At 40.8% G+C, this 26,639-nt stretch overlaps 1 protein-coding gene across 3 annotated transcripts in view; it reads right to left on the bottom strand.

Annotated features, from left to right (window-relative positions):
* VIT (vitrin) overlaps positions 1-19,226 on the bottom strand; it is a 127,651-nt gene extending 108,425 nt beyond the window's left edge. For all 3 annotated transcript variants that reach the window (XM_038006790.2, XM_038006791.2, XM_038006792.2), the window contains exon 1: positions 18,662-19,226. The gene's annotated coding sequence lies outside the window, so the exon portion shown is untranslated. The remainder of the gene's footprint in view (positions 1-18,661) is intronic.
* Positions 19,227-26,639: the final 7,413 nt, after the last annotated feature.

The following is a 26,639-nucleotide window of genomic DNA, read 5'->3' as shown; positions in this document are numbered from 1 at the left end:
CGGCCGGCTTGTGTATACTCATCACCTGGGGCTCTTGCTAAAGTGCTCTTGCTAATCCAGTAGGTACGGGTGGTGCTAGAGATTCCCCAAGGGCCAGAAAGTTTAGAAGGACAGAGATTACGGCAGCTATGGGAATAAGAGAAAGCCTCATAGAGATGGTGGCCACTGGGTCAACTTTGAAGAATGAACAGGCTTTGAACATGCAGAAACGAGAGAAGTGGCTCCAAGTGGGGGAAGAGTGCCAACAGAGACCCAGACGTTGGAGAGTGCAACAGATATGAAAATGCTGGTGATCTATAAGGGAGTTTCTCATCTTTCTCTTAAGGCTATGAGGAAACTGTCAAAGGTTTACTCGTACTACTATTAATTGAGTATATTCTGTGCATTCTGTATTGTTTTGAATCCACACAATAAGTCACCATGATAGGTCTTATGATCCTCATTGAACAGATGAGGAAACTAAGGCTTAGCGAAGTTAAATGTCATAACCGTGGTTCAAGGTGGTGAAAGGATTAGAATGGAGGTGAAAGTGGGTGGGAGGAATCTGCCCTGGGCACAGGCAATAAGGGAGAAATTTGTAGAGAATGAAAAGACTTAAAGTTGGTCTGCTTTTTATTATCTTTATGAGCTAGCAATTTTAAACAATGTCAATGGTAGTAAAACACTCCTCCCCTCTGGGCAGATGGCTTCCACTATATCCCCCCGACTCCGGTGCCACGGTTGTGTGGCCCAAAGCTGGCATTCATAACTCTACCCTCTGCTGTGTTCTTTGGTGTACTGGTTAAAAAAAATAAAAGCCCTGATTTGCAGAACTTGTCAGTTTCTGTGGTAGCAAACCCTCCTACCATGGCTGATTTTGAAGCCACCAAAGTGACATCACTGAATGGAGATCTAGAAAGAGATAAGCACAATCTAGTACTAGCTAGGCCCAATCTAAGCTTATAAACAATATTTGATACACTGCTATGCATATTTATTCATAAAAAGCAATTATTAGATTATGGGTTGAGATAGTATACAAGTACTCGATGCAATTAACTTAAAGTTGTTTAGTGTATGAAAGCTTTATTACAAGCAATTAAATTAAGCAGCAAGAGTAACCCCAAACAGAACTGATCACTTTATTAATTTGCAACAACGATTGCAATATGTTAAATTTCCCAATTAAGGTAGTTGGCCACTGGTTACATCTTTAGCTTCAAAATAAAAACAAAATCATATGTACAATCTGTTTGGCAACTTGATGTTTAAGTAGCCAGATTATATTTTGGAAATAGTGTGATAACAGGTAATTTTTTTGTTTTTTATTAATTTGAGAAACTCCAGAACGATTTATGTATCTTCAAGCCTGAGTGTTTAGCTTTCCTATTGGATAAATGCAGTATACCAGGTTGCCCTACTGGACCCACCTATACAGCCCCATTAATTGACTGTTACCACTCAACATTGCAGATTTCATCCGAGTTATCCTTGACTTCTCTTTCTCTTACACCCACATGCTCTCCACCCGCCAGTCCTGTTGGCGCTACATTCAAATTCTATCCAGAAACTGACCATTTCTCAGCATCTCACCATTACCAATGCCATCTGTGGCAGGCTCTGCCCTGTCCCACCTAGATTATTGCAATTAGCCTCATAACTAGGCAGTTCCCTTCTTCCTTTGTCCTCTGCAGTTCACAGAGCAGCCAGCATGATCCTATTCAAAGTGAGTCAGTCCATGGCATTTCTTGGCTTACACTCTACAGTGGCTCCCTGTCTTACTCAGAAGAAAAGCCTAAGTCTTTACAAGTGGCTCAGGACCCTACTTGATTTGGCCTCTGTCCACCCTTCTGTTCTCATTTCACACTATTCTCCTGCTCAATTAGTAGTCTTCAGCCACACCGGCCTCTTGGCTGTTTCTGGAACACCTCTTACCTCAGGGTCTCTGCACTTGTTGTACCACCTTTTCCTCTGGCTGGATGCCATTTCCCTGGATAAGCACATGACTTGCTCCCTTATTTCTTTCAAATCTTTGCTTAAATGTTACCTCCCATGAGACATTCCCTGGTTATCCAATTTAAAATCACAATTCCCCTCCCACCTCTCCCACCACCAACCGATATACCCAATCCGTTTCCTACTGTCTTTTTCTCCATTGACTTATCACTTCTGACATACTTTATACCCTACTTATTTTATTTTTTATGGAGTTCCCCACTATAATGCAAGCTCCACAAGGGCAGGGATTTTTATTTGACTTTTTGAGTGCTCAGTAAATATGTGTTGAATCAATGTGAGTAATGAGGGCTCCTCCTTTTCCCTAGGAAATTTAAAGAGGAAACAAAACAAAGGGAAGATAATCTTATGAATACATTAGAAACAACTGTATTATACACGATATGTTATTTATTTATTTATTTATTTATTTATATATTTATTTCTTGAGATGGAGTCTCACTCTGTAGCCCAGGCTGGAGTGCAATGGTGCATTTTCAGCTCACTGCAACCTGCACCTTCTGGGTTCAAGCAATTATCTGCCTCAACCTCCCAAGTAGCTGAGATTACAGGTGCCTGCCACCACACCTGGCTAATTTTTGTATTTTTAGTATAGATGGGATTTCACCATGTTGGCCAGGCTGGTATTGAACTTCTGACTTCGTGATCCACCCTCCTCGGCCTCCCAAAGTGTTGGGATTACAGGTGAGAGCCACTGCCCCCGGCCAAATTATACACTTTAAATGGTATATTTTATGGTATGTGAATTATATCTCAATAAAAATTAATAAAACAGTATTGATATTGATATTACTGCTAATCAACAAACAAACCCAAAGGGAAGGCGGAGAGCAGAGAGAAGTACTCTCAGATCTGTCCTACAACTTTAGAGTCATGATGGACATGACCTTTAGAAGCTGGAATGAATGAATAAAAACCAACAGGATTCCGGGAGATGCTCTAATCCCCGAGGAGATCTCACCCAAGTGTTGGCTTATCAATAATGGAAACTGACCAGAATCACTCTAGTGTCTTAGAATACTTGAAGCTTATTTCTCACCACTGCAATTTCTACACTTGCTTGGTCCGTTTACTCAAGCACTTAAAATGTAAATGTGCCTTTTGAAATGTGTGGGGAAAAAAAAAAAAATCAAACCCTCTCTCAGCCATTGCCAAGGCTGAGCATGAGGACTGCCACCAGCACCATTAAGCAGTTTCTGCAGGCGGTCCAATGTCACAGAGCTGTGGGGCACATGGTAACACTGGAGCCCTAATTCCTCACGTGCTCACCCAGGTTCTAACAAAAACTGAACAATAGGGGCTTCCAAAAGAATGTGTTACTGATTCACAAATTTATGGACGTGCCATGAGATATAACATAAAGAATCCCAAATATGTAGTTCTGGTGAGGCAAATGATGCCTGGTTGTGAAAGAAGAGTACACATTAGTATAAGTGGATTAGCACAACAAAGTTCATTAGATCTCTCTTTCTGCCCAGAGTCAGAAGAGAGCAAGTTGGTAATAAATAATAATATTGCTTTATATTTATATAGTTTTTCACAGTGTTTTAAATAAAGTGACTTTGTGTGCATTTCTAGAGTTGCCTATTTTGTTCACTGTTCAGTTTCTAGAGCCTGGAATAGTGTTTGGTAGTGGGTACAAACATACACATTTGTTGAAAAAATGAGTGAATACAAACTTGTTCTTCACAGTAAACTTGTGCAGGATGTGGAGTATGCACAATTCCCATTTTAGAGGTAAGGAAACTGAGGCCTGCCGTGGGTGAGTGACTTATTCAAGGTCACATACACAAAATCAAGCCTGGGTTTCATGGCTCCTGATCCTGCACCCTTCTTTCTACCCCTTGTTTATAAGACAATCTGCAGGTTGCATCTTGTTAAGATTGAAAAAGCAAAGTGGACTTTTCTTAAATCTCTGTGTCAAAATGCTTGAGATTTACAGATAAGGGGCAAATTGTTCATCAGTTAAAGATGTATGAGAAGAATGCACTTTGTCAAATGTGGAGGAAGTGTAAAAAGGCAAAGAAAGCGAAAAGGAATTTAAGCAGGGAAAATAAAGACCACAGCGAGAAGAAGACACTTGATAATGTTCACCACTGGTGACCAATAAGTGTGAAAATTAAAGCAAGTCCATTGGGAATTGAATGTGGCAATGCATACAAAAGCAACTTGGAGAAAGAATGACTAAAATTGAAAAGATTCATATTACCAAGTGTTGGTAAGGATGTGGAGGACTGGAATAATTGCTAACAGGAATGTAAAATGGTACAACTACATTGGAAAACAGTTTGGTGGTATCTCGAAAAGTTAAAAAGCTAAGTATATTCTTACCATAAGTTGCAGCCATTTCACTCCTAGGCATTTTCCCTAGAGGAATGAAAGTATATGTCCATACAATGACTTCTGCATATATATTTTTAACAACTTTATTTCTCATAGCTCCAAACTGGGAAAGATGCAAAATCTATCAACAGATAAATGGATAAACACATTGTGGTTTATCCATACAATGGAATACTACTCAGCAATAAAAAGGAATGAACTATTGATACATAAAACAACAGGAATGAATCTCAAAATAATTACATTAAGTGAAAGCAGTCAGACAGAAAAGAGTACATTCTGTCCAATTTTACATTCATATGATTACATTGCATCTGGAAACTCTACTCTATAGTAACAAAGAGCACATCAGTGGTATCCAGGAGCCTGGGGAGTGGGAGTGGAGAGTCCTGGAGACATAAGAGCAGAAGTAAGACAGCAAAGGAACACATGAAAAATTTGGGGATGGATATGTTCATTATCTTGATGTGGTGATGGTTTCACAGTATTCATATGCCAAAACTTATCAGATTCTATACTTTAAATATATATATTCTTCATGCCTAGAGAGTGGGAGGAGTATTCACTAGAACCCAATAACAGTGGTTGTGTCAGGGAAAGAGAACTGGATAAGTGGTGATCAGAGATGGGAAGGTGTCTTACCATTTTGTTCTATTTAAATCTTTACCCTGTGCATATATGTTAATAAATCCAATATTAGTAAAATATAAAAATGAAATAATGAAAAAACTCTTGAAATTGAAAGGGACACTTAAGAGGTATTGTTGTTATCATTATCACTTCCACCACCAAATTTAGCAGTGCTTCAATGAACATAAACCAGATAGAGTCCAAAGAGCTTCATTATATGTGATCTGTTAGGAAGACTTAACATATACAGACAATGTTGATCTCAGATGGGAAGCTGCAGCAATCTCCTAACTCACTCTTGCTCCTTGCTCCAGGTCAATCTTTCTTTCAGTTGGAAAGGATCAGCTTCCTAAAGCACAGGTCTGATTGTGCATTCACCTGTTCAGAATTCTTCTTCATAGTCCACTCATTCTCTACAGAATAAAGCTCAAATTCCTTAGTGAGGCATTACAAACTCTTCATGAAATGGCCTGCCTTCCCTTTCAACACCATCTCACCGCAATTCTCCTTAGTAAACCTCTCCTTTGACCCCAGCACACCTGGGCTTTTGGTCTTTTCTCCACACTCTACATGTCAGTACCTTGGCTCACATTCACATTATTGTTCTATCTGGATTACTTTACCAACCCTCACCACAAACCCATCCATCTTTCAAGCTTCAGCTCCTGGGCCACTTCTTCTACATAAATCACCCTGATTTCCTAAAACCAACATTCATGTTCTTTTGTGCATCCATTAATCATTCAAAAATAAAAGCATATGTACTATGTGCCAGGCAGAGGGAAACAAGATGCAGGTCCTGGCATCAAGTTGCTTTGAGTCTTCCTGCAGGAGACTGGCATGCATACATCATAACTAACATTTACTGAGCATATACTAAGTGTCAGTAATATATTAATTCATTTAATCTTCACAGCAACTCTGTGAGGTAGAGACTATTTCTTGCCTTCATTTTAGAGGTAAGGAATTGGAAGCATGCAGAGGTTACAGACTTTCCCAGGCTAGAAAGAAGAGGAGCTGGATTCAAATCAGACGTTCCAAGTCCAGAAGCTCTGCATTTCTCCCCTTGCCATAGCTGTTTCATAGTACATGCACTTACTCCATCTTCATTCTAATTTAATTGACCTGAGTTTATATCGATATTGTTTTATTTATTTATTTAGTTAGTTAGTTAGTTTTGAGACAGAGTTGCACTCTGTCACCCAGGCTGGAGTACGGTGGCGTGATCTGGGCTCACTGCAGCCTCCACCTCCTGGGTTCAAGCGATTCTCCTGCGTCAGCCTCCCAAGTAGCTGGGATTACAGGCATCCACCACCACACCTGGCTAATTTTTGTATTTTTAATAGAGATGAGGTTTCACCATATTGGTCAGGCTGGACTCGAACTTCTGACTTCAGGTGATCTGCCCGCCTCAGCCTCCCAAAGTGCTGGGATTACAGGTGTGAGTCACTGCGCCTGGCCTGATATTGTTTTAAAGCTTTTCAAGTGACTCTACTGTGCAAACAGCATTGGGAACCTCTGCTACTGGGGATGCAGTGATGGCAAAAGGGTGGATGGGCACATAGGCCTGAAACGTGGGGATTGGGAGGGGCTTGAATTTATTTAATTGGCAGGCTGGAAAACAATGAATGAGTGAACAGGAAAGGACAGGACCTAGCGACAGTGGAGCCTCAGAACTAGCAGTTGCTTAGGGAGGCTGGGAGAGGAATCAGACTGTCAAAGAGGGATGAAGGGTCATGTCAGCCTTGAATGTCATGCCTAAAGAATGTGGAACTGATCCTTTAGGCAACAGGGAGACATGGAAGGCTTAAAAATTATTTTTGCATTCATCATTTTTAATAAGCCCCCTAGAGGCTTACTTGAGCCACTCGCTTGGAAAAAATTCTGCCCTAGTAGACATGTAGGATTTATGTAATGTTGGTGTTTGTCTGAACTACAATGCTACATGGGGGAGCACCCAACCATACTCTTTGTCCATGAGGCAGAAAGAGCCAGTATCCATCTGGAAACATTTACTAGTTATAAGAGGCTGTGCTGTGTTTCCAAAATGCCAAAAATCCCTTGAGGACAGACATCTCTGAATGGGGAGAGGCCACATCTGCAGCCCTGCTTTCTTCATCTCTGCCTGACCGTAAAGCCTCCTCCGCTTGTCAGTGGATGTGGGTTGATCTGGTGAGAACAGGAAAAGGAAGTTGGCACTAGATGGGGAGTGGGGAGGTCCTTTACAATGTGGTGGTGGCCTCTATCTGTACGTAAACCTTCATACAGATGTATTCCTCTGGCCAAGGTCCGAAACACTGCATTTCCTGTTGCCACAACACCAGCGGCCACCTTGGAATCATCATTACAATCCCCCAGGATTCTGAGAGAGAGAGAGAGAGAGAGAGAGAGAGAGAGAGAGAGAGAGAGAGAGAGAGAGTGTGCCAGAGGGGACAGTAGTTTTTCTTTCTTTCTTGAGTTTTCTTCTCTTCCCAATTCTTCTTTACTTCCTTTTTTTTTAATCCTAAAGAAATTCTGGCAGAAACTGTGTGCCAAATAGGTAAGGAAGGGGAAATATTGTCTTTTCTCAATATGTTGGTTCCTAAGAATGCACAAGGCTATTGAAGATGTGCTCTGAGTCAGGCTACGTGGACTGGATGGACATTGTTGGTGGCCTACACAGAGCATTGTTTTCCCCTTCCTCCTTCCTAACAGAATCCCAATTTGGTAAAGGAAATCAGTGCAGCCCGGCCACTGAGAGGAAGTGGGTCCATCTGCAGCTCCCAGGCGGATCCCACTTTGGGGCCTAAGGCAAGGATGGTTAGACATGCCCCCTTGCTGGCAACTGCTCCGGGCTTGGGCCCATCAGCACCAAGCCCTTGCCAGGTGATCATACTAGTTACTAGTCCAGGTGGACTGTGTCCTGGGTTGTAACAGACAGAATGGAAGGACTTGAAGCCTATATTTTTTTGGGGGAGAGGGTGGCTCTCTTGTTGAAAACGAACAAGGGAGCAGGTTGTTGGGGGTCTGCTGGCTGCCATCTTGTGACCACGAGAAAAGTCCAGCAGAGGAAAATCCTAACTCAAGGCGAGGAGGGCAGCCAGGCAAATCACAGAGAGATGAGTCAGAGCTATGATTTGTCTTGTGCCTGGGAGGCTGGGCCTGCCCCTGGACTGTCTGTTATGTGAGATAATACATTTCCCTTGCACTCGGCTGGCAGCGGAAAGATTATTCCTAACTGCTACCTAACTCGCAGTGGCCGTCCATACAGTAGTTTTAACTGCAGAAGGCTGTAACAACAGGAGTTTATACCAGAGTCTGCAGAGAGTTTTCTCACTAAACTGTTTTCTCATCTGAACCACCGAAGAGCTACTTGAGGAGGCGAAATGGATGTTAGAATTCCTGTAATTCAGAGCAGGGAAGTGACTTGGCCAAAGTCACCAGCCCAGATCTCCAACTTCATATTGTGCTCTTTCTATCCTGCCAACTCCTCATATGATTGTCACTGTAAGTTTCAAATGATTCCGTGATTTGTTCTATGATACTCTAATAAAATAAAAATGCCACTCTTCATTTGCATAGCACTTTTCACTTTTCAAAGCCTGGTTACATCTACAACTGAAGCAGCTCAATTATTATTGTCAGATGCAGAGATGACAGTCACTGAAATGTAAATGACTCAGCTGGTCAAAAGCTTGTGATCTAGCAAAAAAAGATAACTGAAGCCAATCGAGGTCTCCCTTGGGATTTTGGGATCGGGATCGGGATTCTGAAAGCTTCAGAAGCTGTGAATGCCAAGCTGCAGGCCATGTGGGGCCCTGAATAAGATGTATGAGAGGATGGCAGAGAGAGATGGAGAGAATAAGTATGTGGCCCTGGGAGGAGCAGGCAGAGAAGATCCCTTCATTTCTCACCGCTTTCCAGGTCCCATTTCCAGTCTGAAGAAGGTCCAGCTCGGCTCTGTCTCCTGTGCATGATATTGATGTTTTTGGGCCTTTGACTTGAGCCAGTTTAAGTTGGCTTCTGTTTCCTGCAGCTTTGATTAAAACCCTTTTCATATTTATTGTTCTAGTTATGTCCTGTTCCCCTGAAATGATTAGTAGTAAAATGAAAAGGACATACGTGCTTGTCTTTTGGTAACATGAAAGCAGAGGGTCCCTAGAGAGGCTATCCCCAACCCTGCAGCCAAGCTCTGGGAAGAAGTGTGGCAAGAAATCCTGTGAGCTGTCACAGCCACTGAGAAGGTCTGGGATGCTCAGGAAATAAAAAATGGAAGTGGGTGACCTTGAAACCATGCTGTTAGAATGTTGCTGTAGAGTTTCCTCATATATTTTTGACAGTAGTTCACAACCAGAGGTGATTTGGTCCCACAGGAGGCATAGAATAGTGTTTGGAGACTTTTTGGGTTGTCACAACTTTGACAAGAGAGGGGGATGCTGCTGGCACCTAGTGGGTGGAGGCCAGAGTAGAGATACTGCTGACCATCCTGCAATGCCCAGGACAGTCTCCACAACAAAGAAGTGCTCAGCCCCACAGGCCAATAGTGCCAGGGCCGAGAAACTGATTTATGAGAATGTTTATTTCTCGATGTATTCATGAGAATGTTATGCTTACTGACATTCCAATCTAGGAACTTCCCATAAATATTGTATGTACTTTTGTGATGACTAGAATGCGTATCCCCTTCTCCAGGATCACCCTTCACCACCAACAGTCAGAGATAATCCTACAGCAAACATGTTTCCTCACAGGCAGTTGGGTGGGGTTAAAGACCTCATCGATGTATACAACTGATGTATGCCTGTGCCATTAGGTTCATTGATCCATGTGGCATGTTTCTACATGTCGGAAAACCAAAAAGGCAAAGCCATTTTTGGTCGTGTGTTTCAGACTGTTATTTTGTACTGCGTTAGGAACCTGACATATGGTAATGCTTACCACATCCACAAAGGCTTTGACCAATGGTGATTTCTAGAGAGACTACAAACAGTAATTACATTTCTGAAGTGGTAGTTTAGATCTTATACTGCCAGTGGGAAAAAATACTAGTTTGCAGGCATGCCCCAAATGAGCTCTAAAGAAACCCCGTCCAAGAGTTATTTATCCTGTGTAATGGAAAGGGGCACGAACATCAGTAAATCTAAAGGAAAGAGGCTAGGACCTCAAAAAGACGAGGTGGGCCGTGATTGCTCCTCTGAGTTACCCTGGAAACCGTGAGTGGTTTAAAGATTCTGATGAAGCTTTGGAAGATGAGCTTCTCTCATCACAAACTTCTTTGCCTAATGTGTTTGACACTGTGGATTAGCCTTGTCTCCTCCCGGTTCTTCCCTTTGGGCTTTGAGGTTTGTAGTTGCCAAGGGGCCATCTACTGTGAATTTGGAGCTGGGTGTTTGGTTCTGCTCAACTATTATCCCTAGAGCCTGGACTAGCCTGAATACTCTGTGCTTTTTGGTCTGCCTTCAATTCTGAAGCACAGAAAAACATTCTCAGGTCCGGCAAAACTTTCCAGCTGAGATAGGAAGGAAGATGAGGGTGTGTCTGCAAGATCCACGCCCTCCCCTCTGCTGCTCAGTAGAGAATGGGCTCCTCTCAGATGACAGGGTTCTGAGAGGCAGATGAGGGGCTGCCTCTCAGAAGCACATTCTTGAATCCCAGCAACCAGAGACCTGGGTGAAATGGAGGATGTGGAGGACAGTGTCTGTGGCTCAGGAATTGAGGGCTGTGGAGAATTAAGCCTCGGGAATTTCCAGGGACCAGTCGAAACAGGGTCATTTAGAAGCAGGAGACCCAGCTCTCCAAAGGCAGCCACCAAATGTCCTACTTCAGAGGCCTTTCTGGGAACAACCCCAGCTCTGAAGGAGCCCTCAGACTCTCCTGCAGGGCCTCCTGACTATTTTGGCCTGGATATATATAGTGGCCTGTTAAATGAGATGGGATTGATCCTTTCAGTCTTCTTTCTGGGAAGTTTTAGAAGTGTAGAGTTCATGCCCATAGTAATAACTATCGTTTACTAAATGTTTCCTATATGCTGCATACAGTACACAGGTGATTTTACTTAATCGTCATGGTGATCCTATTGGGTAAGGACTATTGCGCCCATTCATCAGAGCAGGAAATTGAGGCTTAAAGAACTTTAATACACTGCTCAAGCTGGCCGGGAGTGGTGGCTCACGCCTGTAATCCGAACACTTTGGGAGGCCAGGGTGGGTGGATCACCTGAAGTCAGGAGTTCAAGACCAGGCTAGCCAACCTGGTGAAACCCCATCTCTACTAAAAATACAAAAATTAGCCGGGCATGGTGGCGTGCACCTGTAATCCCAGTTACTCCGGAGGCTGAGTCAGGAGAATCAACCAAACCTGGGAGGCAGAAGTTGCAGTGAGCCGAGATCGTGCCACTGCACTCCAACCTGGCGATACAGCGAGACTCAAACAAACAAAAAACAAAAAACCAACCAAACAAAAAAACCTGCCGAGGCTTATAGAATAAATGTATAGCAGAACCAGAATTCTATCCCAAACCTCAAACACTTAACTCCATTTAACATCGAATTTCCCCACTGTACAAGATGGTTTTATCTTCCTTTTTACCTTGATGCCAATATCCCAGGCTTTTTGAGACACTTGGCTGACAATTGTTAAAACACACACTATAAAGTACATACCTTGTATAATACAGTGGTCTTAGTTACAAGGTTAAGCGATTTTTCAAGAGTCATATTTGAGCCTGAACTCACTCACAGCTCTGTCTCACACATAAATGTTATTTAGGGTAAAATGATGCACCAGGCATATTTTTAAGTGTAACCAGGCATAACACACCCATCTAAGTCAACATTTGAGTGTATCGTAATTGACTGTGTAATGGGATGTTAAAATAAGATGATCCTTTTGTCTTAGTTTCGGTTGAGGCCTCAAGACAATAGGAGCCAACCACTTCCATGTTCCAAAGTGGTCTCTTTGAAGCTCCTCTCACCAGTGCCTGAAGTGGGGCGGTGGGGAGCGGGGGCGGGTAGGGGGGCTACCTGCTCCTCTTCTGCATTTGGGTAGGGGAAAGAGGAGGGAAAATGCCTACAACTTGTCTTTAAGAAATTTTTGCTTTCTGATCTCTGACTACCTCTCTCAGTTTCCACAACCTCTTGCCTGGAGAGGTCATCAGCCAGGGATCTTGGTTCTCAATCACCTCCTTTGAAAAGCCAGCTTGGATGCCCAGTAACCCATTTGAAGTGGCTGAGTAGTTGTGTCTCTGGGGCTGATGTCTGCCTCCGTGGACTTGGTGTCTGTCCCATGATTAAGTCCTCCATAGGAGAGGGGGAAGAGCTTGTGGCGATTAGGACTCTCTGTGTGACAGAGTCAGCCTGGGGTTGTTTTTGCTCCGGCCTGAGTCAGATGCATGGAGGGCTGGGGAGCCTATGCAGAAAGCAGCCAGACAGAGCTTACCAGTTGCCCAAGGGCTGAGGGAGGAACTGTAAACCCCCAGCCAGAACGGATTTATTTCATAACATCTACGGAACTACAGGTGAGGAATCCCCAACGCAGTAGGGAAGGGAATCCTCACAGCACCCACAGACGTGCCTTATGGGAACAAGAAGCAGCTGAAAACCCCGGGGAAGCTCAGGGAACCTGGATGCTGGCTCATAACAGTACCAACTAGTGAGGCCTGTCCCTGCCTCTCACCTTACCTCCCTGTGTCTACTTCAACTCTGGATATGAAGAGACTACCATTAATGGCCAAGGGGAAGAGGGGTAAAGGCGCAAGGCAGAGAAAGAAAATTGAAACATGCCCCCTGTCCACTGCAGAAAGCAAGCCTGGATGTAAAGGATAAGACTTTAAGCTCTGAATATCATTTTTACGTTTTTAAGGATTAGCTAGTATTACGTACATGTTAATGACTGAACTGAGATTGTTTGAAAGTGGAATACAAGCAAGGTCTTTTTTTAAAAAAAAAAATCCTCTGAGCGTGGCCTGACAGATTTCATCCAGAGCAGAGGCAAGAACTGCCCCCCAGACAGTGTGTGAGTGAGCGGTAGGCAGTATCTGGGGGAAATTGAGGCATGCGAGGATAGTGCCCTCTGTGCCTGCTTGTCCAAAGCACACCCTTGGGCTCTCCTTTCCTGCTCCTTCAGCTTGCTGCAGACACACTGGCCTCCCAAGCACGGTTCCACCCAGGGCTGTTCATTTGCTTTTCCCTCTGCCTGGAATGCTCTTCCTTCAGGGACCCGCATAGGTTGCCTCCTGGCTTCCTTCATCTCGCTGTTTAACATTCACCAAATCATGCAATGCAAATCATCACCCGCACTGCTCTCTGCATCCTACTTTGCTACTTACGTTTTTCACAGCCCATTATCACCATCAGGCATCTTACTGTATTTGTTTATGGTGTGCCCCCAGATTAGGAAAATGGACGTAATTTTGTTCACTCTTCTTCCCAAGCACATGGGATTGGGAATAGCACATGGAGGTGGACCAATAAATATTTGCTCCTCTGTTGTTGAATGTTATCTCTCTTCCCCCAAATTCTTTTTGCCTTTTGGAGTGCAGATTTACTCACTATGTTGTATAAACACAGCCAGTCTGGGCAAGTTAACTTGCACCTTTATGTCCAAAGCATGTTTTCTGTCTGGAACACAAAGAAGCCCGGTGGAGGGAATTCACATAGCATTAAGATGCCAGTGACCTGATCTCTTGGAAACTATATGTAAGTTTCCCCCGAGGGCATAGGTATATATTTTTTTCTTTTTGAATAAGAGAAGAAAGAATGTGGTAACAGAATGCCTTCTCACTATAGCCTGAAGGGTGATTTTTATGAATTTTACCACACGTCCACACAGAAGTTTAGCCTTTCTCAAACTGAAGGAAAGAATTTGAGAAATGCTTACTAGAGTCTTGTCAATGTAGAGACCCTTATCAGGGAAAGTGATTTGCTGAAGTAGTTTGAGTCACAAGGAAGCGTGATTCTTCTGCGACAAGCTGCTGAGTTAACCTTCCAGTGAAGATAAAGGAAAGGTTTTGGAGACTGGCTACACAGAGGGCTTCAAGATGGAGTTTCCTCAGCCTTTCCTCCTCTAGTACCGCCTAACTCCCCCGAGTCAGCTTTTCCCCATCCACCCAAAAAGGAGATTATCCACCAATGACGGAAATAAAAGCCCTCTTCTCCTGACAAACCTTTCCCTGCAAGTTCCTTGTCTCCACGCCTCTCCATTATTATTACTAAGGTGTCTCTACCTGCAAGCAGGAACATTTTTTTTTTCTTAAAGAAATTTCACTTGGCTTGAGAACTGTGTTTTCAGGGATGGCAAAGACTAATTTGGTGCTGTCACAGAAAAACCAGGACAAGGTGTAATTGTTGCCTGGCAGGTTAAAAGTCTGACTTTGGAAGTAGACCTCTTGGATTTGAAACTGAGCTCCCTCCCTTACTAGCTGTGTGGCTTCGGACAACTTACTCAAATTATCAGTGCCTTCGTTTTTTTCATCTGTATAATGGCGATGGTAAGAGCCCCTCATATGTTTGCTGTTAGGGTTAAATGACTTAATATGACCGGGCGCGGTGGCTCACGCTTGTAATCCCGGCACTTTGGGAGGCCGAGGTGGGCGGATCACAAGGTCAGGAGATCGAGACTATCCTGGCTAACACAGTGAAACCCCATCTCTAGTAAAAATACAAAAAACTAGCCGGGCTAGGTGGCGGGCGCCTGTAGTTCCAGCTACTCGGGAGTCTGAGGCAGGAGAATGGCATGAACCCGGGAGGCGGAGCTTGCAGTGCGCAGAGATCGCGCCACAGCACTCCAGCCTGGGCAACAGAGCAAGACTCTGCCAAAAAAAAAAAAAAAAAAAAAAAAAAAAAGACTTAATATATGAAAAGGGCTTGAACAGTGGGTGGCACATAAGAATAGCTCTGTAAGTGTTAGCAGTTATTATTATTATTATTATTTAATTGAGATAGGGTCGGTCTTGCTGTGTTGCCCAGGCTGGAGTGCATGATCATAGCTCATTGCAATCTCGAATGCCTGGGCTCAAGTTATCTTCCTGCCTCAGCCTCTTTACTAGTTGGGACTACAGGCAGCACAGCCATGCCTGGCTAACTTTTTAATTTTTAGTAGGGGCAAGGTCTCACTATGTTGCCTGGGCTAGTCTCAAACTCCTGGCCTCAAGCGATTGTCCTGCCTCAGCCACCCAAAGTGCTGGGTTCACAGGTATGAGCCACCATACCTGGCCTATTATTATTGCTGTTGGGGTGATGGTTAATCATTATAACATCACCACCACCACCACCACCACGGTCATCATTACCACCACCATCTTGCAAAATGCTATGTGTGTTTGAGGGCCAGGAATTTCACTGTCTTCTGCAAACCACAGGGAGATACATTTTAAGACAGTGAAAGGGAAACCTTTTGAGATTTCTCAGATTACAACCATCACAGAAGTTGCCTCTTTCATTTATTATTTATTGATTGACTAGCTCAGATCCCCTGGATAAAGAGATGGCAACTAATTTCTAATGATTATATTAATATCACATAATTCCGTGAATCTATTTGCTAAACGTATCCGATGAGTTAATGTGTAAAAGTCTGAAGATTATTACAAATCATTTGTTTCACAGCTGATCTGATTTCTTTATTATAGTCACATATAATTAAAAAAAATTTACTAACATTTGGGTGCTGACAGGGTGCCAGGCGCTGATCAAATCTCTTTACCATAGCTCTGTGGAGTAGGCAGTAATAACAGACCCCTTTTATAGATGAGAAAACTGAGGCCAAGAGACTTTAAGTAACTTGCCAACATTAACACATTTAAAAAGTAGCACAGCTTCCTGCCTAACACCCACAGGACCCATAGCACAGGAAGGGCCATTTTTGCCTTGACCTCACATGTAAGGCTTTAAATTAAGGCATTTGACATTCTTTCCACATGGGGTTATACTGACAGTCCCAGAAATATAGCAGCAAACGGAAAAAAGTCTTTCACACAACTTGGACCCACAGTCTCCAGTACGCTATGTATATGTGTGCGCATATATATACACATATATATAATCTCCTCTAATTGTCTTGTGAAGAATATGGAGACTTGTATGTGTATATATATGTATATGTGTATGTATATATACATAATCTCTAATTGTCTTGTGAAGAATATAATTATGGTAAATTTCATTTTTGTATACATGAAAATCTCTGGTTAGGTAAACATGCATATTTAAAATATACCATAAGTTTCATAGCCCTGTTTCGATACTTCTTCATTTAGCAATGTACAGAGAGTCTCAACAATGAAATTTTCCTGGCCACATTTTGACATTGGAGAGGTCCCAGTGCATAGAACCATAGGATTGAGAGGGAAACTTAGAGATTATCTTGTCTAACTTCTTCATTTCGTATGTGATGAAATAGAGATGGAGACGTTGAGTAAGCTCTCCAAGGCACCACAGCTAAATGCCCTTCTACTGACAGACAGACCCATGTGTTCTGTCTTGTCCCCACTGCTGCTGACACTTGGCTCACACCTCCAAGTGTGAGCAAGGAGAGGGGAAGCTGCACATGTGGGCACAGCTTCATGGGAACATGTTGGGGACCAGGAAGTTTTTATTACATAAATACTTTCTAAAGTAATCTTTTTTTTAATATGTGAGGAATAAAAGATTACATTTTCTTTCTCTCTGTCTCTCTCTTTCTTTCTTTCTTAAACTGAGTCTCACTTTGTTGCCTAGGCTGGAGTGTAGTGGCATGATCTTGGCTCACTGCAACCTCCGCCTCCCGGGCTCAAGTGATTCTCCCACCTCAGCCTCCCGAGTAGCTGGGATTACAGGCATGCACCACCATGCCTGGCTAATTTTTGTATTTTTAGTAGAGATGGGGTTTCACCATGTTGGCCAGGCTGGTCTTGAACTCCTGACCTCAGGTGATCCACCCACTTCGGCCTTCCAAAGTGCTGGAATTACAGGAGTGAGCCACTGCGCCAGGCCAAGATTACATTGTTATAGAAGTTTTGACATTTCAAAACTCCTTGGGAGCTGAGAATCACTATTGACCCTTGTGGCCACCCTGGGAGGGAAAGTGTACAGGCGTTGCTATTTCTGTTTTTCAAAGAGGGAAACAAAAGTCAAGAACTGTTATATACCTTTTCCAAGGTAATAGTTAGGTAGTGGCAGAGCTGTTACTATAATTTAGGACTCCTGGCTTGGCGCATGCATTGAACCATACTGCTTTCCTGTATTCAATGTGTCTTATAGGAATCACAGCTGAGAACAGCACAAGCATTTTTGTTCTCATGATGCTATTCATAAACCATTCTCAAACCTCACGTATTTTCTCTGAAAGAAACTATTCTTCATGTGATCAGTAACTTGGTGGAAAAGGCACATCTTCTTAACAATATTCATGAAGTAAACACTTTTAGGACAGATAGTAAGCATTTCCAATCTTCCTAAGAAATTTTTTTTTTTTTTTTTTTTTAGTGGTGAACCATAAGATATATTTAAATGAAGCTTAGTCTGGGAAACCAGCATATTGCAATAAAAAATGCAAGTCCTTGCAATCTTGTAATTATTTATCTGGAGCTTTTTGTACAAAAGAGGATATTTTAATTCAATAAATAAAAGATGGCACTTCCAGCTTGCCTACCGGCGCTAGCTACCACTTCAGCTAACACACACAGAAAAAAAATACACAAACAAACAGTGTTTGATCCTGCTTTGCTGCAGGGTGTTTTCATCTTTCAAGAGACCAAGGGAAAAGCAACCTCAGAACTTTACCACCAAAACTTCCAAATTTATTGCAGCACAACATAATGGCAAAATACTATTTTCTTAGCACACGCAATTTTGAGCAACCACCATGGCCAAGAATGCTTGGTTTTATTTTTACAATAAGTCCAAAGAAAAATTTTAACTCCACTCTTGATTTAGGAATGGCAAAGATGCTGTGGGTTGTTAGGAGCAAAGTATCATGTCTGATTATGTAGTCTTATCCTCTCTCTTTAACCTGTGCTTGAGGCGTTTATTTCATGTTTATACTAGTTGGACACAAATCATACTTAAAAGAGATTTCATATCCTGTCTTCCTGTGAAAAGCTGAGCTACAATGGCAGACTTAACAATGCCAGCCCCTTCTTGGGCTTATCAGTAACAGAAGCATTCAGCCTAAGAAAACACTTTAAGTGTAAACAAGACTCAGACTTGCACATCTAGCTACATTCCACTGAAATCTGCCTGAATAGAGAGAAGTAGAGATCCACGCGAAATAGTTTCTCTTTTAAGTTAACACCAGTGTGTCCATTTCTCATACTGCTATTCACACATCTTTATAAGAAATTTGCTATATTGCTATTATATTCCATATATTCCAAGCAAAGTTTTTAAAAAAGCAAGATAATAGAGACTTAAATTACTTTAAAATTATACACAAATGTCATACTTTTCAACTTATTTGTAACCATAATTAAATTGGTTTAAAGAAACAGTAAAAATCTTGTTATAATGTTAATATCAATGCAGTTTATTTAGAATTGATAAATATATATGCATATTACTAGTTGTTTACAAGGATGCCAAGTACCACCCACTCTCATCTCAACTCTCTTGAAACTGAAATTTGTACAGGCTGCTTACTTGGTCAAGGTTTGTATTGTAGTTTCTTAAAGACAAACACATTTCAATAATAATGAATGGAAAGTAACTGTACACACAGCTTAGAAATTCATCAGACATACCTTGTTTGAAGAAAGCGATTTTTTTTTCAAAAATTTTTCACCACACAGAATGAATATTCTTTTTCCCTTAGGCTTTTCTGCATCACAAATCCCATCCAAATTATTCTAAGGAAGAAACAGGGAGAGGTCCAAAAATCTTTTCTCTTCTTCTCAGAGGAGCTAATCAAACAGTCCCATCAACCAACCTCTCAGTACTTTGAAAAACACATTTCACACCCCCCCGACACACACATACACACACACACACGCTCACACATACTGCTTTTCACACTGGTTTTAGTGCTGAATTAGGCGGTCCTCTTTCAAATTTCCACTCCCACTGCTTTTTTTTTTTTTTTTTTTTTTTTTTTTTTTGGTAAGGATTTCTAAATATTCTTTTGTAGCCCAAAGCACAGATTTTCAGTAAGCAAATTCTACAATTTGACATTCTAAAAAGTAGAGGAGGACCACTTAGATAAAAATGGAAAGTAAAAGATATGTTTCAAAAATCACTTCAGCAGGCACAATTAAATTTTTTCTTTCTTTTTCAAAAGCTAGTGAACAGCTGAACTGAACTGCACAAAGAAGGAAAACCGTGCAAACACTCCCAAACTTATTCTACTGGACTCCCACTTTTGAACTGAAAATACTTACTTTTTCCTACATATTAATGCTATTTTTTTGTTTTGTTTTCCTTCAGTCCTTTCTGCGTTTTGGCAAGTTTTATGAAATGACTCAATTATATGCCGGTAGTTACAGGACACAAGATAATCATAGTGGGAAGCAAAACTTGACTCATGTTTCAAAAAAGTACTGATGAATAATCTCACATGAAATCTGCCAGTTTTATTTATATATTAGTGTCATCAGCGAAATCTAAGAGATTCAGATTCAACATGTGTATTAACGTATCACAGCATGAAAAAAAATCAGACCAAAAAAAAGTACATCTGGCAGATCTTGAGATTCCAAAGTCCATCAGCGTGGCAGAGCATCTTTTTTCAAGCACGGGAGAAGGTAGCAAAGAGCCATTCCTCCTCCTACTGGGGAGTGTGCACTCACGCAGCTAGGGAGGAGAACCTTCTTCCATTCGAGAAGCCTCCTGTCCTCATCTGTTGGCCCTGGAACTGCTCCTTTTTTAAGATCATTGTTTGACAGACCTTGCGCTCCAATGCCAAGTTATACATGGGTTGGTTGCTGGCACGTCTTCATTGGCTATATAAAATGTGGCCAAGAAGATAGGCTCTCACAGTAAGAAGTCTGTGTTGATTAGGAGTAACTTTGGCCCAGCTCTCTGGTCTAAAGCTCCCAAATGTGACTATGTGAATCTGGGTGGGATTCATCTGCTCAATGCCATTGTGCAGAGATGCACCCTGATGCATAAGCTTTTTAATGCTGTAAAATATGGTAGCTGAAATTAAATGCCACTTTTTCAGAAGTGAATTAATGAAGAGCCTGATGAAATTCAAAGCTTTTTGATGTATAAAACTTGATAAATGGAATGATTCCATCAATAGGCAAAGTGTAACAAGCTATCTAGATGGATACTATGTAATTTCTGCACAGGTCTCTGTTTAGTAAATACATCACTGTATACTGATCAGGAATCTTGCTCCAGTAAAGGAACATGGAGACTAAAAAAAAAAGGTAATGATTTGAATGTTATTTAATCATTTTTACCCTTACTTCTTCTGGTTCTGCAATGAAATTACTTCTCAATTCTCTTTATTCCTCCACTAAATTCTGAGCCCAGGTTCTTTGGTGGTAAGGATGATAATGCTGTAACACTGAGGAACCCCTGTCCCACCATTTGAATTAGGGCAGGTTCAGATGAAATGGCAGCCTAAGCATAATTAATAATCACATTATTACTAATACTACTAATAATAATGCTGCCGGACTCGGTGGCTCAAGCTTGTAATCCCAGCACTTTGGGAGGCCGAGGCAGGCTGATCACCTAAGGTCAGGAGTTCAAGACCAGCCTGGCCAACATGGTGAAACTCCGTCTCTACTACAGATACAAAAATTAACCAGGCATGTGATGGTGGGTGCCTGTAATCCCAGCTACTCGGGAGGCTGAGACAGGAGAATCGCTTGAACCTGGGAGGTGGAGGTTGCAGTGAGCCGAGATCGCGCCACTGCACTCCAGCCTGGTCGACAGAGCAGGACTTGGTCTCAAAGAAAATAATAATAAATAATAATAGTAGTAATGCTAGTTGCTGTTTATCAAATACTTACTTTTACTAAGGGCAGCAACCCTGTATATATATATCATTACACTTAACATTTAGAAGAATGTAGAAGGATTAGTAGTATAATCTCCATTCTATAGATAAGAGAACTGAGGCCCAAGGAGATTAAGCAACTTTCCCAGGGTCATGCAGCCAGTAAGGCAAGATATGGGATTCAAATCCAAGGCTTCTTGACTCCAAAGCAATGGTGCTATATTATGACTTAGCACTTCTTTTCTTTTACTATAATAGTTTAATTTGTTTGCTTATGGTAAATAAGGCAAAATCAAATATAAATGTATTGAAAAGCATATGAAGAGATGCTCACTTGCAGTAATGAAGGATTTTGGAAATAGATAGTAGTGGTGGTTGCACAATATTATGAATGTAATTACTGCTACCGAATTGTACACTTAAAAATGGAAAAAATGGCAAATTTTATTACATTTTTTACCACAGTTAAAAACAGTAAAAAAGGAGCCATTCCCTTTTAAAAAACAATGAAATATTTTGTTTTCGTCATCTTGGCAAAAATTAGAAATCTGAACGAAGAGCGTGGCAGACATGTCATGGCCATGATGAGCTGCTACTGGTGATGACCAATGTGGCTATTCTAGAGGAAAATCCAGAAGTACTTGGTTGAATTACCTGTGTACCCCAGGATCCATCCACCTCTTTCTGGGGGGTATATTCGTCAGTGAGCTTCTCACACAGGGCCACCAGAAGTCCATTGCCAGAGAAATCATGAGTTAAGTGTGGGAGAAGCACACCATGAAGTACTGTGCGGAAGCTGAAAGCAAAGGCCTAGAGCCCTCATACGTACTGTCCCCGATGTCTTCTCTCGGATATCTGCATGGCTCCCATGCTCACTTTCTTAAAATCTAGGCTCAAATGTTACCTCTTGAGTGAGCCCTTTCCTGGCTGTTCTGTTTTAAAATGGCACCTCCATCCCAAGCCTTTCCTTTTCCTCTTCCCTGTTTTATTCTTCTCTCTAGTACTTACTGTCCTTTAATAACATTTACTACTTGATATTTATTTATTTATTTATTTATTTATTTATTTATTTTTGAGGCGGAGTCTTGCTCTGTCACACAGGCTGGAGTGCAGTGGTGCGATCTCTGCTCACTGCAAGCTCCGCCCCCTGGGGTTCCCACCATTTTCCTGCCTCAGCCTCCCGAGTAGCTGGGACTACAGGCGTCCACCACCACACCCGGCTAATTTTTTATATCTTTAGTAGGGATGGGGTTTCACCGTGTTAGCCAGGATGGTCTCCATCTCCTGACCTCGTGATCCGCCCACCTCGGCCTCCCAAAGTGTTGGGATCACAGGCGCGAGCCACCGCGCCTGGCCCTACTACTTGATTTTTAAATCGAGCATACCCCTTTAGAAAATAGGATCCAGGAAGGCAGGAGCTTTTATCCGCTTTGATCAGTGATGCATTCCTAGCCCTTGAAGCCAACACATAATAGGGGATACAATAAGTATTAACTAAAAAATGATTGAAAATACATTAGAATGGTTGCCCATGGGAAAATAGGATGGGAATGGAGAATTGGGATAAAATGGAATAAAAAACATTAAGGCAAAAGTCCTGGGGCCTCGCATGGACCACCAATGATGGTGCCAGGAGTGGAATCAACCTTCCAACCCAGACGTCTGGCAGCAACACCACCTACAACAAAATCAATCAAGGTGGTGGCCTTGGGGAAATCTTTTATCTTTTTAAAGTAAAACAAGATCACAACTTCTGGTGAGTGGCCTTGAGCTTGCTACTTGGCATAAACTGAACTAGATTATTTCAAGTTGAGAACAAGAATTGTGATATTCAGTTTTTCCTGCTATTACTACTTGAAATTCTGTTGTACTTATAAATCAGCTATGGTTGCTTGAATGCATCACTTCTTTCTTAAATAACTGTTTATCACCACATAAACTTAGTATCCCAGTCTTGTATTGTATCCAGTACAAAAACTCAAATCTCTTTTAGAACATTCGCTATTAAAAGTTTTTATTATTGTCATAAACATTGAACTTGATGATTCTTTAATATACTGCCTCATTTTTTTCTTCACTCCAGAGACAGAATGTGGAGAAATCAATGCATTCTTCATATCACAAATCCATTCTTTTATGTGACTTTTAAAAATTCAGGGTGGCAATTTAAGAGTCTAAGTAATGAGATAGTCTTTTCAGACACTCCTGATACTTTTACTGTGTGCAGGTAAAAAACACAAGAGTTACACCTTTCATAACACAAGCTCCCTTAAATGTCTAAGGCAACATCATCTTTGATGTTACTTCAATATTTCATAGAAATGTGATTTGCCTTGAACTCTTCTACAACAGTTTTGAGACTGTTTTCTCCCTGCACTTTGGTAGATGCTTACTGCAAGCACCTATCAGTTGTTTCCTAGACACTGCTGAATATGACTGCTAAGTATACATGTTTTGTGTAGTTTCAATGTTTGCTTTTGTTAAATGTACACTATCACCATCAAAAGAGATTTTGCTGAGCAATGTAAAAAAAGCCTCCTCCAAAACTAGAGTGAAGAGTTTCTTAAGAATATGTCAGGGAGAAAAACATGATTATTAGATAGGAGTCACTGATTACTAGGTAAAAGGTAGGCTCTGAGAAGAGCAAATGATGAACCTGTAGAATTCATTTTCTTTAGGCTATTTTTTACAAAAGATGTCAGAAACATCACTACTTCCAAATGCTTCCCTGAAAGAAATGAGCTGGAACCACTGTATCAAGTATTAGACAATACCCACAATATTCTAGGCCAAACTCATGAAAAATGAATGTGAGTAAGTCACTGTGATTGTAAGAGTATAAAAGAGATTAAAAGACCTAAAGGATGATACTGGACACTGGAAGCTATCCTGTAGATCCTACATTACAGAGGGCTGCTGGTCTGGCAGATTAGAAAAATACAAAAGTGCCTTATACAAAACGAGGGCTCAAAATGGTGGGCAGGAGATTATAGGCCTTGTATCTCCCTATTATGCCAAATAAGCACATGAAGGCTAAAATAAAAGATTGGTTCACAGAACACTGGTCAGCTGGGGCTCTGCTGATCTAAGCTGTGCTGTGCTGTGCGGCTCTGTTTCCCATTATATGTCTATGGATTGCCTGGCGGACCTCTGCTCTACGTGTGTTTATTTTGTTGTCCATGCTGCTGGGACAGCAGCTATACAGGAGAAGATCTCATGGCAGTGGCAAAGTTGCAAGGGGGCAATGGAAAATATGTGAGGTTTCATAAGGCCTAGCCTTAGAATTGGCAAACTATTATTTTTGGTCCATTCCACTGGCCAAAGTAAGTTCCATGACCAAGCCCAAAGTCAAGGGGCGGGGAGCTAGACTGCCCATATAGAAGCTATGGTAAGAGTGTGAATGAAGAGGAAATGAAGAACTAGGCCGAATAACTCAACTGACCCCACCATCTCTCTCCTTTCAACCTTTCTTTGTCCTTACATTTTAGTTGTGTATCTTGTAAATAACATTCAACAGGATTTATTAAAAAATTTACTTTGTCAATCTCTGCATTTTATTGGGTAAATTTAATCTATTTTTATTATTATTACTGATACAGTTGGTTGCATTTATGTCCTTATTAGTATTTTCTATTTACTCTTTTTTTATTTTCTTTTTCTGCTTTCTGCTAGATTAATGAAGTTTTCTATGTTTCCTCCTCTCCCTACCTGCAATGCTGTTTTTGGAATCTACAGATTGTATTTCTAAACTTTTAGCATCTACCTTTTAAATCTTAATCTATATATGCAACTGTAATTTTTTAAAGTTTAAAGTTATTTATTATTTTTACTCTTAAACTTGAAAAGAATCTTAGGCCATTTTAACTAGGTTCTTTGCATCTTATCCTTTTGTTAACAATTTTAGTGTTACCTTTTAAAAATACAAAATTAGATTGTTATTGCTAGTATTATTTTTTAAAAGGGCTTTCACAATTAATATATTGGCATATTTTATCAGTGTGCATGTTTGCCATTGTGTCTTTCTTCCCAGGCCTTCTTTATAAATTTAGATTGCCTCCTTATTGAAAACATTCAAGAAAATAAGAAATGATGGGCACTTTAATATGCTAAAGTATATATGCCTTAGTCCTAAAATCCATCATCTTACTTACTGGGAAAACTCCAGAAGCATTTCCACTAACATCAGGAATTCAACAAGGATAACCACTCTATCTACTACTATTCAACATTGTGTTAAAAATATTAGCCAGTACAACTTGACGAGAAAAATCCATTAAAGGAAAAAGAATTAGTAAAGAAGGAATAACACTACCTCTATTCACAGATATGTAAATAGGTGTGTGTGTGTGTTTGTGTGTGTGTGTGTCTATCTCTTAGTTCTACTTATTGTAAAGGCCTAGAATAAATGAAACCTCACTACCAATGAACACACACAATATTAAGAGCTTGGTTTCTAATATTCTTCAATAAATAGAATCAGAGCTCCTTGAAAAATAGCTGATTCTAGAACTGGGGATGGGAAATTACAAGTGTGCCTGGAACATTTTGGAGCCAAAAAGCAAGAAAGTGCTCAAAAGATAATGGTAATGCCAAAAGGAAACAGGAGCTAATTTGAAGTAGCTCTCAGCCAAATCTGGGACAATTTGAACAAAGTAAATAATGATATGAATGAATTATAACACAATAAGATAATATTTATGGATCTATACTGACATAAATAATAAATAAATAGGGAGAAGGAATAACTCTTCATTACAAAAGAATTCCAATTAATAAATGAATATTAGTTGGAATAAAGAAGAATGAAAGAAATAATAATGAAAGAAGAAAGAATAATAGAAATAGAAAATTATTGTTTCACAAACAACAAAGTAGTGTGTAAAAAGATGATAAGAAACAGGACATTTATGTAGTCTCAAAGTATCTCCCCTAAAAGATATTTGTTAAAAAAATAGGGAAAAATAGTATATTTATAGTGGAGCAACCTGGAGAAACCAAGTGATCACAATTGACATTGTGAATAATTAGACAAATGGACATCATGTGCCTCCTTAGATGATACACTGGAAAGAATACAACATCATTTCTGTGGTGTTCTTACCAAAAATACATAACTCACTTTAATTATGAGGAAACACCCGACAAACACAAATACAGAAACAGTCTCTACATTAACTGGCTAGTACTTTTCAAGAATGTCCAAGTCATGAAAGACAAAGACCAGTGGATTATTACAGATTAGAAGAGACTAAGGAGGTATGACAATCACATGCAACGTGTGATCTTAGATTTGACCTTGAACCAGAAAAAGGACATTAATGGGAAATTGATGAAATTTAAATGAGGTCTGTAGACCAAATAATGGTTGTGTATCAGTGCTAATTTTCTATTTTGATAATTGCATTGTAGTTACATGAGATATTAATATTTGGGAAGCTGGATGAAGAGTGTACAGAAATTCTTTGTATTACTTTTACAACATTTTTGGTAAATCTGAAATTATTTCAATATAAAAAGACAAATTTTTCAAACCAAAAAAATGATGGTGCCATTTGGAATGGAATATTGGATTAGAAATAAGAAACTTGTTTTATTATATATGATCTTAGATCTGTGTCATGGCTGCATTCATGGTTTTTGGCTCTTCAGCCTCCAGCAAGTCACTTGAACACTCAGTTTCTTCATTTGTAAAATAAAAAAAATTAATTTACCTTTTGATTTGGAGTATCAAATTAGATAGTCTTGATAAGAGGCTTCCCATGCCTTCTTTATGG

This window comes from Chlorocebus sabaeus, chromosome 14, assembly GCF_047675955.1.
Source record: "Chlorocebus sabaeus isolate Y175 chromosome 14, mChlSab1.0.hap1, whole genome shotgun sequence".
Lineage (NCBI taxonomy): Eukaryota > Metazoa > Chordata > Mammalia > Primates > Cercopithecidae > Chlorocebus > Chlorocebus sabaeus.
Note: the sequence above shows the minus strand (reverse complement) of the source record. Positions and strands in the feature narration are given on the sequence as shown.